Here is a 17,904-nt window from a genome sequence, read left to right on the forward strand (position 1 = left end):
GAATTGGATGGGTTTAAATTCTTAGTCTCTCTGTTACTAGCTGATTCCTTCAGGTTAATTTTTGAAGTTATTTACTAATTTATAAAATGAGAATAAGAATCTCTACTTCAGGCTAACCTGTGGTGGTGCAGTAGATAAAGTATCAACCTGGAACTCTGAGGTCACTGGTTAGAAACCCTGGGCTTGCCTGGTCAAGGCACATGGGAGTTGATGCTTCCTGCTCCTCTGCTCTTCTCTCTCTCTCTCCTCTCTAAAATGAATAAATAAAATGTCAAAATAAAAAAAAAATTAAAAAGGCCCTGGCCAGTTGGCTCAGTGGTAGAGCGTCGGCCTGGCGTGCAGGGGTCCCGGGTTCGATTCCTGGACAGGGCACACAGGAGAAGCGCCCATCTGCTTCTCCACCCCTCCCCCTCTCCTTCCTCTCTGTCTCTCTCTTCCCCTCCTGCAGCGAGGCTCCATTGGAGCAAAGATGGCCCTGTTAATCCAAATTCGGAGGGACCCGAAATATGGAAGACAGGAACAAGGTCCATCGTTTACACATTAAAGCTTTATTGTCTAGCTTGGCCAAGCGGCGGGAACTCCAACAGAAATCTGATGGAGAGCGCGCTGGCCCTTTGTTCTACTTAGTTTTTATAGTTTTGTAAGTGGGAAGTACAGAAGCAAAAATTGCAATTAGGAGCCCCTTACCGCTATTGGTTATAGTCATATGTCCTTTAACATGATAGGACCACTTTCAATTTGCAAACCATACATCATTTTGGAGAAAACAAAATTTACAAGTCAACACAATGGTAGAAAGATACCTCTTTACATATTAAAAGGCCTTCCTATATTTTCTAGTGTTCATAGGCCATCTCTCTGTCCAGAGTCAGAGGTATTAACCACATTCATTTACATAAGAGAGGTAGTTTCCATGGGGACAAATGCCCGCAAATGGCTCATAGTTATAAGAAAAGGTTTATTTTGGCTTTTCCCTTCCTGCACCTGGCTAGCCATTCACTCCTTTCCCCACAGATGTGGTGGAATGTCAGGGAATCCACGCTTTCCTTCCCTTTTCATTTACAATACAATGGCAAGAGCCATCCTGGTTATGCCAATCACACAGTACAGAGACTATTCTCACAATTTCTCTGCACACCTTAACCCAAATTAATAAAATGTTCTCCAAGCCTCCTAAAACATTAATATTAATTCTGTAGCCTTTGGTACTTTATTCCAGCGCCTGGGGGTGAAATAGCTCAGTGGCTCCTCAGCCCGGGCGCTGCGGATGGCTCCTTGGCCTCTGCTCCAGGCGCTGGAGTGGCTCTGGTCGCGACAGAGCGACCCCTCGGAGGGGCAGAGCGTTGCCCCCTGGTGGGCGCATGCGGGAGTCTGTCTGACTGTCTCTCCCCGTTTCCAGCTTCAGAAAAATACAAAAAAATAAATAAATAAAAATAAAAAAAGAATCTACTTCAAAAGAGTACTGTAAGCCTGACCAGGAGGTGGCGCAGTGGATGGAGCGTTGAACTGGGATGCAGAGGACCCAGGTTTGAAACCCCTAGGTTGCCAGCTTGAGCATGGGTTCATCTGGTTTGAGCAAGGCTCACCAGCTTGAGCCCAAGGCTGTTGGCTTGAGCAAGGGGTCACTTGGTCTGCTGAGTGGCTTAGTTGTTCATTACCTTCTCATATGGAGGGATGGTGGAGAAATAAAGCTATAGATGGATGGTAGAAAAGGCAATCAATGAGAAGGCAATCAATGAACAACTAAGATGCTATAATGAATTGGTGCTTCTCATCTCTCCCTTCTGTAAGAATGAGACGGCACTCGATCACCAGATGTGTAGGCTTTATTAGAGGAGAAAGACCTGCTGGGGCACCCCTCCAGGAGAAGTGCACCGGGTTACAGACTAGCGGCGAGTTATGTAGTGTTTGGGAGAGCCTGAGGGGATACTGAGGCAAAAGTCCTGGTATGTCCGGAATGCTCCTCCTTGGGGGGCTTCGAGCATGTGAGTGTTGAATCAAAAGTCCTGGTATGTCCGGAGCCCCTCCTTGGGGCGGCTTCTCAGCTTTTTTGGAATTCCTCTGTCTCAGGGTCATTAGTCCAGTAAAGGTGAGGTCTGACAGATAAGCGGAACATTGAGAGGGCAGTTTGGAACTCACGTATCTATCATTACTCAACTCTGTGGTTACATATAAAAGAAAGGCCGTTATTAATTTTATAATATATGGTAAGGGGTAATGAGGAGAAAGAGGAGAAAAAATTGGAAAATTATTGCTTCTTCTGGAGAGAACTTGAGAAGGGAACCTTGCCAAGCCAAGACCCCCATCCAGTTCAGAAGGTCGTCAATTTCTATGCTGTGAGGTCTGAACCAGGAGATGTCTCTGAAAACCTGTGAGGTAATAATTGTTAGTTGCTTGCTGCTAGTGCCGAGTGGACAGAGTGACATGGTGATCCATGGTCTCCTGGATGAGTCTCATGAGACGTGCTGGTCTGGTTCCCCTCGAGTGGGAGGACATGTGGAGATTTTAAGATACAGGAAACCTGTTGGTGTATGTTTTTTAGAAGGATTGAATATGTGTGGTTAAAAAGGAAGAGGGTTTGGAGAACATTCAGGAGGGAACTTCTCGGGCTGAGGGGCGGCTTCTTCCTGCTGTTATCCCTACCTATTTGATATTTCCTCGTGAAGTTCTCCTTGGGGTATTGGGGAATAGGAGTATAGAAGCATTTGATTGTAGGTAATCCTAGAGATTTCTCTCATCCTGGCCTGTAGAAACTTAATAAAGAAAGAGGCAAGTATTTGGAGATCAGGAATGCAGAGATAAGGAGGGTTGTATGGGGTGTGTGTGTGAAAGTTCTTTCATGGTAAAGTTAGAGATATTCTTTCCTGGCAGCCCTGGAGAGAGCAGTTAGCTTGAGTTAAAAAGAAATGTTTTATGTCCATTTGTAGGCTCTTCTTTGGCCAAGAAGACCCAGTGGTCTTGTCCTCTTACTATGTGAAGTATTAAGAGGTGAATGCTATTCATTCTCCTAGTTCTTCAGGAATATGGGAGAGCTTTAGTGTTAGGGGACCTGTAGAGGTTGAAAGATAGAATTTAGTAGGTTTGCTGATACAGGGTTTCAGATTCTTCTGTTTCATGAGGGCAGGTTGCAGGGTTGATGTGTAGGGTTAGGTAGATTTTTCCAATTGTCTGATTGGCGAAGGTCTGCATGCGGTTCTGTAAGAAACTAGTAAACAAACATAAGAGGCAGGGTTTAAAAGTTAGAAAAGTAAATAGGAGAGTGAGTGAACTAATGAAAGGCAATAGTAAGACGCCCAGTTTGTGTGAAACCACTGAGTTCATGTATACAAATTCACTAGGCTTCAGAGAGAGAGAGAGAGAGAGCAAATAGGAATAAGACAGGGCAGTGTGGCTAGTCCCCCTGTCCCTAGATCTACTTTTGTAGAGATTTCTAAAGCAATAAGAAGAGAAATTACCTGTATAGCTTGTTTGGTCCTTACATTGATGGATAGTGTATTAGGAACTGGAAGAGGCTCATGGGGTGGGATTAGGTTGATATTTAGGGTGAGATAGATTAGGATACAGGTTTTTGTCTAATTAGTATGGAGACGCAAATAGGTGTTGGTCCCACACGAGTAGAAAGCTCCTGATTTGGTGAGGTAGGTTGAAAGGTGAATAGAGAATAGAAGGGGTCAGTTTTGTTTCTCTGTTTCTGAGCTCCAGATGGTCAGGGTGGAGGAAAGAGTCGTCCTAATAAGTGGGGAGGGTAGAGGATTGTTAGCTAGGGTGACTGATTAAACATTCTTTGAAAACCAGTTTTCTGACTGTACAAATTCTTTTTTCTTGGTACAAATCTCCTACAACCTGCACAAACCTTCTACAACTTACATAAACCTTCAACTTTCATGCACTTTCTTATCCAGAAATAACTGGCCTTCATAACAACTTGCTTTTCCTTTTTCTTTCAAAAGTATTTCCATACCTTATACCTTCTATTATCAAAACCATACAATTCCTTTCTAGTCAGAACTCTTGATTTAAAAATCTTTAACCCCCAGTGACAATTAAGTTGACTTTCTTTTTATCCTAGTTTCCCTTTTCCCAAAGCCTGACTAAAAGAGTCCTTAGTTTTTTCATATATTTGCCATACGTAGATGTAAAGCCAGAAGCCAGGGCCAGGGCCACCATCACAGCCGCCACCCGGCTCTTGCAGGTTCGCATTGGATTTGGACAGTGTTGGTCAAATAAATTTGTAAATATGATATATATGTTTGCTCGCTTGTGACTTATATTGGGTGTGGGGGACAGGCTATAAGCAGGCCAGGTCGTTGTAGCCTAAGGTTTGGTTTTGGGACTAAGCTTTTCCCCACACCCTTGACTGATTGTATGATCTGGTTGGTGCACTCTCATGAGGAATCCAGTTATGCCTTGGATAAGTGACTTTGTATCAGAGACTTCCTTGTTTGTATATTGGATTAAGGGATTTTGGTTTTCTACACTATAAAGTGGGACAGACCAGGAGCTTGGACACACAGTTCCTGTTATCACAATTGCAGGGGCTCCCCTGATCCCTTGCCCTTCATGGGAAGAGCTGGTTTTCTGCTTTTCCCTTGTCTTCTTTTGTGGTTTGCCTGTCTTGGTGAGACATCAATAAATAGGATGGCCCCCCCATCCTCTGACTCTGCCACTTCTTTATCATCTGCCCGAATCCAATGGGAACCTGCATGTGAATGGCCACGATGGTGGCTCCTGGCCTTACAGACAGTCGGTAAAGAAACAACGGAGCCAAGAACTGATGGGCCATAGTCTTTAATCCTAGCTTGCACCTGGCAGGCAAGTAAAAACACAACTGGGCTCCAAAACCCAATCACATTCAGTGCTCACAAAACCACTGACTTATCCGAGTTTCCTAGAATCAAAGGTTTCTAGCTCACCAGCCTTATTCTCCTCAGTTCCCCATCTCCTTCCTTATCCCGAGTCAAACTGCACAAACTGGCATCTCACTCAGCACTCTGCCATCTTGGCTGCTTCTCCTGGCCTCCTCCACGTGGCCTTTCTCTGCTCTCTGCTGTCTCCTCTAATGATAATCTTAGGAACTGTTGGTCAAATAAGTTTGTAAACATGATATATATGTTTGCTCGCTTGTGACTTATAATGGGTGTGGGGGACAGGCTATAAGCAGGCCAGGTTGTTGTAGCCTGAGGTTTGGTTTTGGGACTAAGCTTTTCCCCACACCCTTGACTGATTGTATGATCTGGGTGGTGCACTATCATGAGAAATCCAATTATGCCTTGGATAAGTGACTTTGTATCGGAGACTTCCTTGTTTGTATATTGGATTAAGGGATTTTGGTTTTCTACACTATAAAGTGGGACAGACCAGGAGCTCAGACACACAGTTCCTGCTATCACAATTGCAGGGGCTCCCCTGATCCCTTGCCCTTCATGGGAAGAGCTGGTTTTCTGCTTTTCCCTTGTCTTCTTTTGTGGTTTGCCTGTCTTGGTGAGACACCAATAAATAGGATGGCCCCCCATCCTCTGACTCCGCCATTTCTTTATCGTCTGCTCGAATCCAATGGGAACCTGCATGTGAATGGTCACGATGACGGCTCCTGGCCTTACAACTGGCGTAGTTTCCGGCAGGATTCAGAGATTGGTATGGAGCCACCACCCTTGATGGGTGGGATAGAGTACTGGTTGCTGCTCTGGCTCCCCATGGCTGTCCTTTTAGGGGCCATGGGCTACATGTTTTTTACTCAAGAGGAAACTGCCCGAGGTCAAAAGCTTCAGCATGAATTACAAACAGAACGGCAGAAAAGGCTGGAACTGGAGCGAGCACTGGAGAAGGAATTACGGGTTCGAGAGTTGCAGTTTACCTTGGAAGCTGAACGTCTTCACCGGCAGTTGTTGAAGAAACAACTGCAGATTCAAGAGCTCGAGTCTCAGCTTCTGACCAAAAGCCAGCAGCCACAGGAGCCTAAACGGTCACCAAAGGAGCAGCAGCATCCGTGCCGGTGGATTGGCTTTGAGTCAGCGGGAGCAGGCGCTTGCGACTCCTCTTCTGAGGATGAGAAGGCTCAGGCTGAAGCTGCCATATGCACACTGAGAGCCCGACCAGTTGTCGCCAAGAAGGTAAAAACCCAGCAACAAAGAGTCCCTCAGGGGCAGCCACAGCCTCCTGCCCAGGTAATGGAACACTCTGTGGTCCGGCCCTATACCCAGGCAGAGCTGATGGAGTTGGGGGCACAATTTAGGCAGAAACCTACTGAATCCCTGGTAGCCTGGTTACTACGATTATGGGATATAGGGGTGGATGGCATCATGCTCTCCGGAACAGAGATGGAGAAATTGGCCGCCATTACCACACACTCTTCCTTGAGGCAGCGTCTTCAGAACTGCCATGGCAACCCAGGAGACCATACCCTATTAGAATGGGTGATGGCTGCCATTCGTATGGTCTGGCAGAATGCTGGAGAACTGCCGGGGCAGTGCTACAGTGAGTTAGTAAAGGTCCTTTGAGAACTAGGTATGAAGAATGCTGTTTTCAACCCTGGGTCTCGTGGGCCAGACGAAGAAGTGTTTACGGCCAAAATGAGGGAATTTGTCCTTGCTAGCGCCCCGTCAGCCCTTTTTGGGTCACTTGTGGCTATCTTGGGCCCCTATGTGGGGCAGCCCATCAATGCAGTTACACAGATGGTAGCAGATTTGGGAGAGCTGGAGGCCGCTCGGGATCATAAAGCAGTGAGGGCTGCTGCCTATGTTTCCCCCCCAACTAACAAGGGAAACGGGCCTGTAAAGGTTACCCGAACGCAGATGTGGGTAGACTTGATTGCGGCTGGAGCAGATAAGGGGAAATTGGATGGCCAGTCTAATAAAATTCTTTTGGAGCTTTGGCGGCAGCTTAAACCAGAACAGAAGTTCCAGCCACTGAGACGAAAGGCCCCAGCAGCTACCAATAAAACTTTTGGTGCGCGCACAGCTCGGTTACAAGATTATATGATAGAGACAGCCGAGGGAGAGGGGAACTCCCAAGACCCATTGTACCAGTTTGAATAGGAAAAAGGCCAAGGGACCCGTCTAACAGGGATGGGCGGGGACCGGAGGCCACATGTGGAACTGGCTATCCACTGGTCCCCTTCCAACGTACAACAGGTGTTGGCCTTGGTGGATACAGGTGCAGAATGTTCCCTTCTCTATGGAAACCCAGAGCGGTTTGCTGGGACCCCAGTGGCCATTGACGGTTATGGGGGCCAAACTGTTCAAGTGAAGCCAATAACTATTCCATTGGGGATAGGGAGACTGCCTCCTAAGCCATATAAGGTGTATGTATCTCCTATTCCTGAATATATTTTGGGGGTAGATGTCTTGCAAGGACTGTGGTTGGAAACTACAGCTGGGGAGTTCCGGCTGCGGATCAGGGTTGTGAAGGCAGTATTGCGGGGACATGCATCACATTCCCCTTTGCAATTACCCATCCCTCGGCGTGTGACTAACACCAAGCAGTACCGCCTGCCAGGTGGTTATGAAGAAGTCACAGGGACAATCCTTGAACTAGAAAAGGTGGGGATCATCCAGCCAGCACACAGTCCTTACAACTCCCCAGTATGGCCTGTGCGCAAAGCGGATGGAACCTGGAGAATGACAGTAGATTACAGGGAACTTAATAAAGTTGTTCCCCCTTTGCACGCTGCTGTTCCCTCGATAGCTAACATGATGGATCGGCTAAGCCATGAGTTGGGGACATACCACTTTGTGGCAGACTTGGCCAATGCTTTTTTCTCTATTGATATAGCCGCAGAGAGTCAAGACCAATTTGCCTTCAGTTGGGAAGGGAGACAATGGACCTTTACAGTGTTACCCCAGGGCTATTTGCATAGCCCCACCTTGTGCCATGGGCTGGTGGCTGCTGACCTGGCTAAATGGAAACAGCCAGAGGTAGTCTGCATGTACCATTATATTGATGATATTATGCTAACTAGTGATTCTCTTTCAGAATTGGAGCAAGCAGTCCCTACCCTGCTATCCCATTTGAAAGCATGTGGCTGGGCAGTTAACGAGAACAAATTACAAGGACCTGGGTTATCTGTTAAATTCTTGGGAGTTGTCTGGTCGGGTAAGACAAAAGTTATCCCTGACGCAGTTATAGATAAGATTCAAGCATACCCCGTGCCCACTACGGTAAAACAGTTACAGGAATTCTTAGGTTTGTTGGGGTATTGGTGAGCATTTATACCGCATTTGGCTCAGTTACTACGCCCCTTGTAAAACCTTATTCGAAAGGGGGTTCGCTGGGATTGGACTGAGCAGGCGCAAGGTTCATTTGCAGCTGCTAAGAGAGCTGTCAAGGTGGCACAGGCCTTGAATGTGTTTGATCCTGCCAGGCCCTGTGAGCTGGATGTTCATGTAACCTCAGAGGGGTTTGGATGGGGCTTGTGGCAGCGGACAGAGCGCCTACGGCAACCTATTGGATTTTGGTCCCAATTGTGGAAAGGTGCTGAAGTTCGTTACTCATTAGTAGAGAAGCAGCTGGCAGCTGTGTATGCTGCCCTCCTGGCAACTGAGAGTATTACAACCACAATACCAGTTACAGTCAAAACAACATACCCTATAGCTGGATGGGTGAGAGATTGGGCAACTAAACCACGTAGTGGTATGGCCCAAATGTCTACCCTGGCCAAGTGGGGTGCCTAGCTGCAACAATGCTGTGCTCTTAGCACCAGCCCATTGAGGGCAGAACTGCAGGAGGTCTTGGGTCCAGTCACCTATGCGACCTTAGAGTCAGGTGCAACTGGGGCTCAGGAGGCAGAACCTGAGGTCAGTCCTTACCAGGAGGGGCGGGTGCCCATCCCCGAAGATGCCTGGTATACTGATGGTTCCAGCAGGGGCCAACCTGCCAAATGGACAGCTATCGCCTTCCATCCGGCCACTGAGACTATTTGGATGGACACGGGTACAGGCCAAAGCAGCCAATGGGCAGAATTAAGAACTGTTTGGCTAGTTGCCCATAATGACCCTTCACCTCTGGTGATCTGTACTGACAGTTGGGCTGTCTATCGTGGACTGACCCTTTGGATTGCTACTTGGCACATTAACCAGTGGATGGTAATGCACCGTCCATTATGGGGTCAGGCCATGTGGCAGGACTTATGGGAAATAGGACACCAGAAGCAGGTGACAGTATATCATGTCACAGGGCATGCCCCTCTAGCCCATCCTGGGAATGATGAGGCAGATACGTTGGCAAGGGTGCGATGGTTGGAGACTGCACCTGCAGGTGATGTGGCACAGTGGCTCCACCGGCGCCTGCTCCATGCAGGACAGAAAACTATGTGGGCTACGGTTAAGGCTTGGAACTTGCCTGTGTCCTATGCAGAGGTACTTGCAGCCTGTGAGCAATGTGCAGTATGTTCCAAGGAACACCCTCGGAGACCACTGGTGTCACCTGGACAGATCCAGAGGGGTCATGTCCCACTGACACGATGGCAGATAGACATCATTGGACCCTTACCAAAGTCAGAAGGGTACCAGTATGCAGTCACTTGTGTAGATACTGCCACCGGGCTGCTTGCTGCTTACCCCGCTCGTAACCCTGACCAGAGGGCAGTCATACAGGCTCTGGACCGCCTGAGTGCTGCATACGGGCGACCGCTGGTCCTTGAAAGTGACAATGGTACCCACTTCACTGGTTCAACGGTGAGGCAATGGGCTCAAAAACTGGGGGTGGACTGGAAGTACCATGTTCCCTACCACCCCCAGGCTGCTGGCATCATTGAGCGTTATAATGGACTCTTAAAGCAGGGACTGCGACAGGAGGGGGGCACCGGCTCTCTTACTGGATGGACATGCCGCTTATGGACAGTACTCCGGATTTTGAATAAGCGACCTCGACGGGGAAGCCCAGCTCCAGTAGAGGCCCTCCTGCATCGGACAGCTGCCTCTATTCAGTTGCAGATACGCACTAAGGACATTTTACTCAAGCCAGGTTTCGGACAGCAGGGCAACGTGCTCTTGCCTGCTCCAACAGCCCTTCTTAAAGGACAACGGCTTCAATGGACTTGGCCCTGGACTGTACAGGCCCCCCATCTGAGATGGGTGGCCTTGTTGGCACCATGGGGAAAGGGGTTAGAGGTGGACCTCCAGTTAACTCCTTGGGCAACCAGCACCTGGCCACCTAAGGTAGAAGAAGTGTATTATCCCTTGAGTGCTCAAGGGGACAGCATTTTGAAGGGCACCTTTGTAATTTCTTTATGGCCAATAATGAGTTCCCCTATTTTACTACACATAGAACCAGCAGATGCTGGTGTATTGGCCAATAAGGTTTGGTACACCCGCTCAGGGCGGCCTCTGGTGCCAGCTACAGTGCTGTCTGCAGATAAAACTCTGGCCTGTATTCTGCCAGAGGGAAAAGATTTGCCTCTCTTGGTGCCACTGACAGCTCTCTCATTTCGCCCATAGTTTTTGATCTGTTAATCCTATTGCTGTAGTTGGTACTATTTCTGTTTATGCAATGTATCCTACTCTTTGTACAGTGACCATCATGGAAGATGCCTGTGGTTTAGATTGTAAAGCGAGCAAAAGGGGTGGAATGTTGGTCAAATAAGTTTGTAAACATGATATATATGTTTGCTCGCTTGTGACTTATAATGGGTGTGGGGGACAGGCTATAAGCAGGCCAGGTTGTTGTAGCCTGAGGTTTGGTTTTGGGACTAAGCTTTTCCCCACACCCTTGACTGATTGTATGATCTGGGTGGTGCAGTATCATGAGAAATCCAATTATGCCTTGGATAAGTGACTTTGTATCAGAGACTTCCTTGTTTGTATATTGGATTAAGGGATTTTGGTTTTCTACACTATAAAGTGGGACAGACCAGGAGCTCAGACACACAGTTCCTGCTATCACAATTGCAGGGGCTCCCCTGATCCCTTGCCCTTCATGGGAAGAGCTGGTTTTCTGCTTTTCCCTTGTCTTCTTTTGTGGTTTGCCTGTCTTGGTGAGACACCAATAAATAGGATGGCCCCCCATCCTCTGACTCCGCCATTTCTTTATCGTCTGCCCGAATCCAATGGGAACCTGCATGTGAATGGTCACGATGACGGCTCCTGGCCTTACAGGAACCAAGAGCACAAACTCCCGCTCCGACCCCATTTTATAGTGTAGAAATCCAAACCCTTAATCCAATATACATAATAGGGAAGTCTCTAATACAAAGTCACTTCTCTGAGGCATGATTGGATTGTACCACCCCACATCAAAAAAGGGTAGGAAAGGCTTAATCCCAAAACCAAGCCCCAGGCTACAAGAATTCTCAACACACATTAATATCACCTGGGCGACGGCCTCCTCGTGGGCAGCATAAACTTTAGCAAAGTGAGCATAATACATTTTTTCCGCCCAACAGTAGACCAACCAGCTTCAGGTTTGTGGTTGGAGTAAGTGTAAAGCCAGGAGGCACGGCCAGGGCCACCACTATCAAAGCAGCCCGGCCCAGGCAGGTTCCCATTGGATTCGGACAGTCGGTAAAGAAACAACAGAGCCAAAAACTGATAGGCCATTTTCGTTAATTCTAGCTTGCACCCGGCGGGCAAGTAAAAACACACACTGGGCTCCAAAACCCAGTCACATTCAGTGCTCACAAAGCTACTGATTTATCCGAGTTTCCTAGAATCAAAGGTTTCTAGCTCACCAGACTTATTCACCTCTGTTCCCCATCTCCTTCCTTGTCCCAGATACAAACTCTACACAAACTGGCATCTCACTCAGCACTCCGCCATCTTGGCTGCTTCTCCTGGCCTCCTCCACATGGCCTCCTTCTGCTCTCTGCTCTGCTCTCTCCTCTAATCATCCCAGGAACCAAGAGCGCAAGCTCCCGTTCTACCCCTATTTTATAGTGTAGAAATCCAAACTCTTAATCCAATATACAAAATAGGGAAGTCTCTAATACAAAGTCACTTCTCTGAGGCATTATTGGATTGTACCACACCACATCAAAAAGAGTGGGAAAGGCTTAATCCCAAAACCAAGCTCCAGGCTACAAGGATTCTACCTGCCTTTAGCCCACCCCCAACACACATCAATATCACCTGGGCAACGGCCTCTTCATGTCATCTTTAACAAAGTGAGCATAATACATTTTATCTGCCCAACAGTAAGGCATGCCGTTTTTCTATTTTAGCAGCAGTTGGAGTTGTCAGGATCACGGTGTGTGGACCTATCCATGTGAAAGTCAGTCCTTGGGTGATGTAATGCTGGTAGTGCCTCTTGGACAGTCTTTGAACAATTTGCTGAGTAACCTATAAAACCTGCAAGTACTTAGGGAAATGGTGTTACATTTCCACACTTTGCAGTTAGAATATAAGTCCTAGTGACCACTGCTTCTAGCTGGAATTAGCAGCAGGTCCCAGCCTGTAATAGGCATGGGACATTGAGATAAGAGGAACAAAGGAGGTACTAAACATTAAATAAAGCAATAAAATCAGACTGTCAATACCCACAGTAGAGATCTTTGAGGGATAAATAAAACTTAAATATTCAAGCAAGGCATAGTAGATGGCCCTTGTGTTTACAAGAAATGAGATTAGCTTATCTGCTACTTGGAAGAAATACCTTAGGCTTGTGAACGATGTCCTTGGGCATTCAGTGGCAATTCCCAGTACGCTGGGCAAGGTCAGGTCACAGGTAGCTGGAGCAGGGCTAGAAGAGACTGAACCCTCCCTCCATGGAGCAAGGGGGCAGCTTACCTTCTCATGTCCCTCTTTCCACAGCACAGGTGTGTCACCGGTGGGGCCGGGAAGCCTGGCAGGCTTCAGTTCAATGACCTTTCTTTCCACTCTGGAGCAGGGCCTTGATAGAATGCTGTGAAACCTCTTAGGGCACTGGAGCCAAAAGTTGGTATTTCCTGACTTCTTTTGGGCCTTATTTGCCTTTTCTGTTACTTCCTTGGTCATTATAGACCTTAAAAGCCATGCTCAGAAGATCTCACTGAGGGGCTTGACTAAGAGAGCAAAATTGGGAATTCAGTGTTTAAAGAAGCCTAATTAGACTGAGGAAAGAAAATATTTGATCTGTTGTGGTAAGTGGTTGGAGACTTGGAGGGTCTGAGTTTGATCTAGGGTGAGACTTCAGGTGATGGGGATTAAAGTAATGCCTATATAGACTAGGGACTGAGAATAAAGTTGAGCCTTAGCAGAGAAGACATGATAGTCCTTCAAAGAGAGGAAGTTAAGAAGAATGGTGGTGAGTCTCCTTGAGGCAGGCAGCGAGGGGCTGCAGAGGAGTAGGTCATCTACATATTGTAAGAGAGTAGTAGTTTTGAGATTGCATGCTGCTAAATCCTGAGCTAGTGCCTGCCGAAACAGGTGTGGGCTGTTTCTGATCCCCTGGGGTAAAATAGTCCATGTAAGTTGCTGGGCTGCATTAGTGTCTGGGTAAAGGCAAACAGTAAGTAAGAGTCAGGGTGTAGACTAGAGGAATGGTAAAGAAGGCATTCTTGAGGGCTAGGATTGTGGATGAGTGGTGTTTGAGAAAATGTGTGACAGTAATTTACAGAGATTAGGGACTACTGGATGGAGGGGAATTACTGCCTCATTGATTAGGTATAAGGTTTGTACGAGGTGATAAGCTCCTGAAGGTTTTCGAACAGGAAAGATGGGGGTATTGCAGGGAGATTCCATGGGGATGAGTAAACCTGGTTTATGAGGTGGGTAATTACTGGTTTAAGGCCTTAGAAACAGACACAGTTAGCCTGACCTGTGGTGGCGTAGTGGATAAAGCATCGACCTGGAAATGCTGAGGTTGCCGGTCCAAAACCCTGGGCTTGCCTGGCCAAGGCACATATGGGAGTTGATGCTTCCAGCTCCTCCCCCTTCTCTCTCTCTGTCTCTCCTCTCTCTCTCCCTCTCCTCTCTAAAATGAATAAAGAAAAAAAATTAAAGAAAAAAAAAGAAAAAGAAACAGACACAGTTACACATTAAACAAAGACTTCACATATAATAAAGGAATTTAAATGAGCGCGCTTTACTTGTTTCAATTCACTAGAAATATTTTCTAACAATGAGACAAGACAGATTACTTACTCACATAGCTTAATATACAATTCTGTTTTTTAAGTTTTTCGGGATGGCAGGGAGTTGCCAGCAAAGAGGGGAGGAAGAGAAAAAGCAGACGGATGGACAGTGTGAGCAGCTGGATGGAAAGAAGGAGGGTCAGAATCTGCAGGAGGAGGAGGAGGTTAAAGTATTGGTGTGGCGCCACATGGTCAGAGAGGTCAAAAGGATTTAGAGCTCTGAGGAGAGAGGAGAGGGCAAGGAGGAAAGAGGCACAGTCACAGTTTGTAAGGAAGGAGGAGGGGTCGGAGAGGAGACAGAACTGCAGTTTGTAAGGAGGGAAGAGAGGTCAGAGATGAGACAGGCACTGCAGCCAGGGCCACAGCTTCTGAGGAGGGGGGAGGGGACGAAGAACACAGTGGAGAAGGGAGAGGCCCCTGGCCAGCAGGGGAGGAGAAAGAGAGACTGATGAATGAGAAAACAGGATTTAGCGAAGGAAAGAGGCTTTCTGGAGGGAAGAGACTCCAGCAAAAAAGATTTGCTGAGGGAGTAGAGAGGGGTCCTGAGAGAGGGGTGCCCCGGGGGTCAGGCAGGAGAAGGAGAGAGTTTGGGAGTCCGTGGAGAAGGAAAGATTAGGAGCAGAGGTTTTAGGTGAGGTTTCTTTGGCCAAAAACGGCCTGCGTGTAGAACAGAAAGTGCAGAAATTAAGGACAGGAGAGAAGGGAGAAGAAAGCCTGCACGTAAGGAATTTCTAATGCCCTCCCCATCTGGTGGCAGAAATTGTCAAGATTTCTTATGATATTATAATTGAATGTCCCGTTTTCAGGCCAATGAGAGTCATTGTCTAGTCTGTACTGAGGCCATGCCGTGTTACAGAAGAAGATTAATTTCTTCGGTTTGAGGTCTGAGAGACTGAGTTTGGTGAGGTTTTTAATGAGACATCCTAGAGGTGTCTGGTCAAGGCTTAGACCCTGAAGAGCCCATAGTGGAGACAGGTGAGCAAGAGGGGGTGTCCCCGCCTTTTGTCACTGTCTCAAGAGGAGAGAATCTCCGTGTGGGGGAGTCGTCCCTGATAGAGGTCGTCACCACCTGACAGGGAGCTCCGAGGACGAGAAGTCCGAGAGAGTGGAGAGGTTTGCTAGGCACCTAGTCTTCCGTGCAGTCCACTGAGACTGAGTCAAACCCCTCAAAACGTGAGGCGTATCAGAGAATACCATCCGACCAGAAAGGGGTATTTTTAGAGAGAAATTTAGAGGCCAACTGGGGAAGGGAAAGGGAGAAACTCCTTACCTTTCTGGTCCAGCAGGGGTTCAGGACAGGGTTAGACTGCTGGCCAATCAACCCAGAATTACACGTCCAAACAGAATCAGGGAGTAAGCCCGGGACCAGCTGCCGCTGCCCATTGCTTCCCTGGTTGTAAGTTTGAACGGCAAAGAGGGATCGTCCAGGCAGTTAGGACCCTGTCCCGGGTTTCGGCACCAGATGTAAGAATGAGATGGCACTTGATCACCAGATGTGCAGGCTTTATTAGAGGAGAAAGACCTGCTGGGGCACCCCTCCAGGAGAAGTGCACCGGGTTACAGACTAGCGGCGAGTTATGTAGTGTTTGGGAGAGCCTGAGGGGATACTGAGGCAAAAGTCCTGGTATGTCCGGAATGCTCCACCTTGGGGGGCTTCGAGCATGTGAGTGTTGAATCAAAAGTCCTGGTATGTCCGGAGCCCCTTCTTGGGGCGGCTTCTCAGCTTTTTTGGAATTCCTCTGTCTCAGGGTCATTAGTCCAGTAAAGGTGAGGTCTGACAGATAAGCGGAACATCAAGAGGGCAGTTTGGAATTCACGTATCTATCACCTTCCTGTCTGTCTGTTCCTATCCGTCCCTCTGTCTGTCACACACACACACCCCCACACACAGAAAATTAAATTTCTCTAACCACATTGCAAGTTTCCAAAGGGCAAGGACCATATCTAAGTTATTTCTATGTTTTCCCTACTCTCTTCAGCATACATCTGTTAAGTAGAAGAAAAATAATCAAGCCTTTAGATTTAAAGAACAATGGTTCCACCATATTTTCTCATAGGCCTGCTTATTTATAAGTGTGGTATTTGTGAAAGGGAGAAAAGATACAAAATTAAGGCCAGAAGTCTGAAGATACACTATTACAAAACAAGGGGGACAATGTTTGAACACTAGCAATCTGGAGAGGTAGAAGACTTGGCAGTCTGCTCAGTTTTCTTCCTCTTCGCAACACCATGCCCAGAGGCTGCAGCCTGGCTGAGATGAGGTGTGCCTACCTCTGCCTTCTCCTATAGGGGTTGGAACCAACTCTTCTTATATCAGCAGCATGGCTGTCAGGAGAAAAAGTCAAGAGGAAATACACAACAGAAGAGGAAGCATAGCAGCTGGTCTTCCCAGCATCAGATGCCCCAGCTGTTAAGAACCACAGACCCAGAAGTGACTGTGGGTAGGAGTGGTGGTGGGGACCTCTGCCTGGACTCGCTTTTGAGTACTGTAGGGCAGGGTTCTAGAACTTTAGCAGGCATCAGAATCACCTGCAGTGCTTGTTTAAATATATTACTGGCCTCCAACTCCAATTTCCAATTCAGAAGGTCTAAAATAAGCTCCTAGAATTTGCATTTGGTACAATTTATCAGATTATGTTGATGCTCCACATCTGAAAACCACAGAGAACCGCTGCTATAGGTATTTCTAGCTCTGTGCCCTTCTACTTCTCAACAGACCTCCATTCCCTTTTCTACCATCCATCTACAGCTTTATTTTTCCACCATCTCTCCATCAGCCTGTTAGGAAAACTAAAGAAAAGAGGGAAAACCAGCCCTGGCTGGTTGGCTCAGCGGTAGAGTGTTGGCCCAGTGAGTGGAAGTCCCAAGTTCGATTCTCAGCCAGGGCACACAGGAAAAGCAACCATCTGCTTCTTCACCCTTCCCTCTCTTCCTTTTATCTCTCTCTTCCCTTCTTGCAACCAAGGCTCCATTGAAGCAAGTTGGCCTTGGTGCTGAGGATGGCACCATGGCCTCTGCCTCAGGCGCTAAAATGGCTCCAGTTGCAATGGAGCAAGGGCTCCAGATGGGCAGAGCATCACCCCCGGTGGGCAAGCCAGGTGGATCCAGGTCCAGCACATGCGGGAGTCTATCTCTTTGCCTCCCTGCTTCTCACTTCAGAAAAATTTTAAAAAGCCTGACCAGGCAGTGGCGCAATGGATAGAGTGTCAGACTGGGACACGCAAGACCCAGGTTTGAGACCCCAAGGTCGCCAGCTTGAGCGCAGGCTCATCTGGTTTGAGCAAGGCTCACCAGCTTGAGCCCAAGGTCTTTGGCTTGAGCAAGGGGTCACTTGGTCTGCTGTAGCCTTGCCCCCCCCAAGGCACATATGGAAAACATCAACGAACAACTAAGGTGCCACAACGAAGAATTGATGCTTCTTATCTCTCTCCCTTCCTGTCTGTCTGTCCCTATCTGTCCCTCTGTCTGTCACAAAAAAAAAAGGGGGGGGGGAACAGGCATGAATGTTAGATTTGTCTTAAGCACTCCTTTGGGCAAGGATTCCAGCACTCTAGTCTGGTTGATGGGTATTTCAGAAGCAGAATTTATTCTAAATACATTCCTTCCCCTCTTTTACCTAACAGTTGGGGTGCAGTACAGTCAACAGTAACACATACTTTTCGAATGATAAGATCTCGCTTTGTGTTTTATAAAAATTGGGTAGGAAATGGTAGGTATATTGCACTACACTTTAGAAAATTTCCTTACTTCTTCTAGACTAAACAAATTTATATACATCACATAAAAATCTACCATTTTAACCATCTGAGTGTGCCATTCAGTGGCATTAAGTACATTCACACCGTATGTAACTTTGTAACAAC

Source organism: Saccopteryx bilineata, chromosome 3, assembly GCF_036850765.1.
Source record: "Saccopteryx bilineata isolate mSacBil1 chromosome 3, mSacBil1_pri_phased_curated, whole genome shotgun sequence".
Lineage (NCBI taxonomy): Eukaryota > Metazoa > Chordata > Mammalia > Chiroptera > Emballonuridae > Saccopteryx > Saccopteryx bilineata.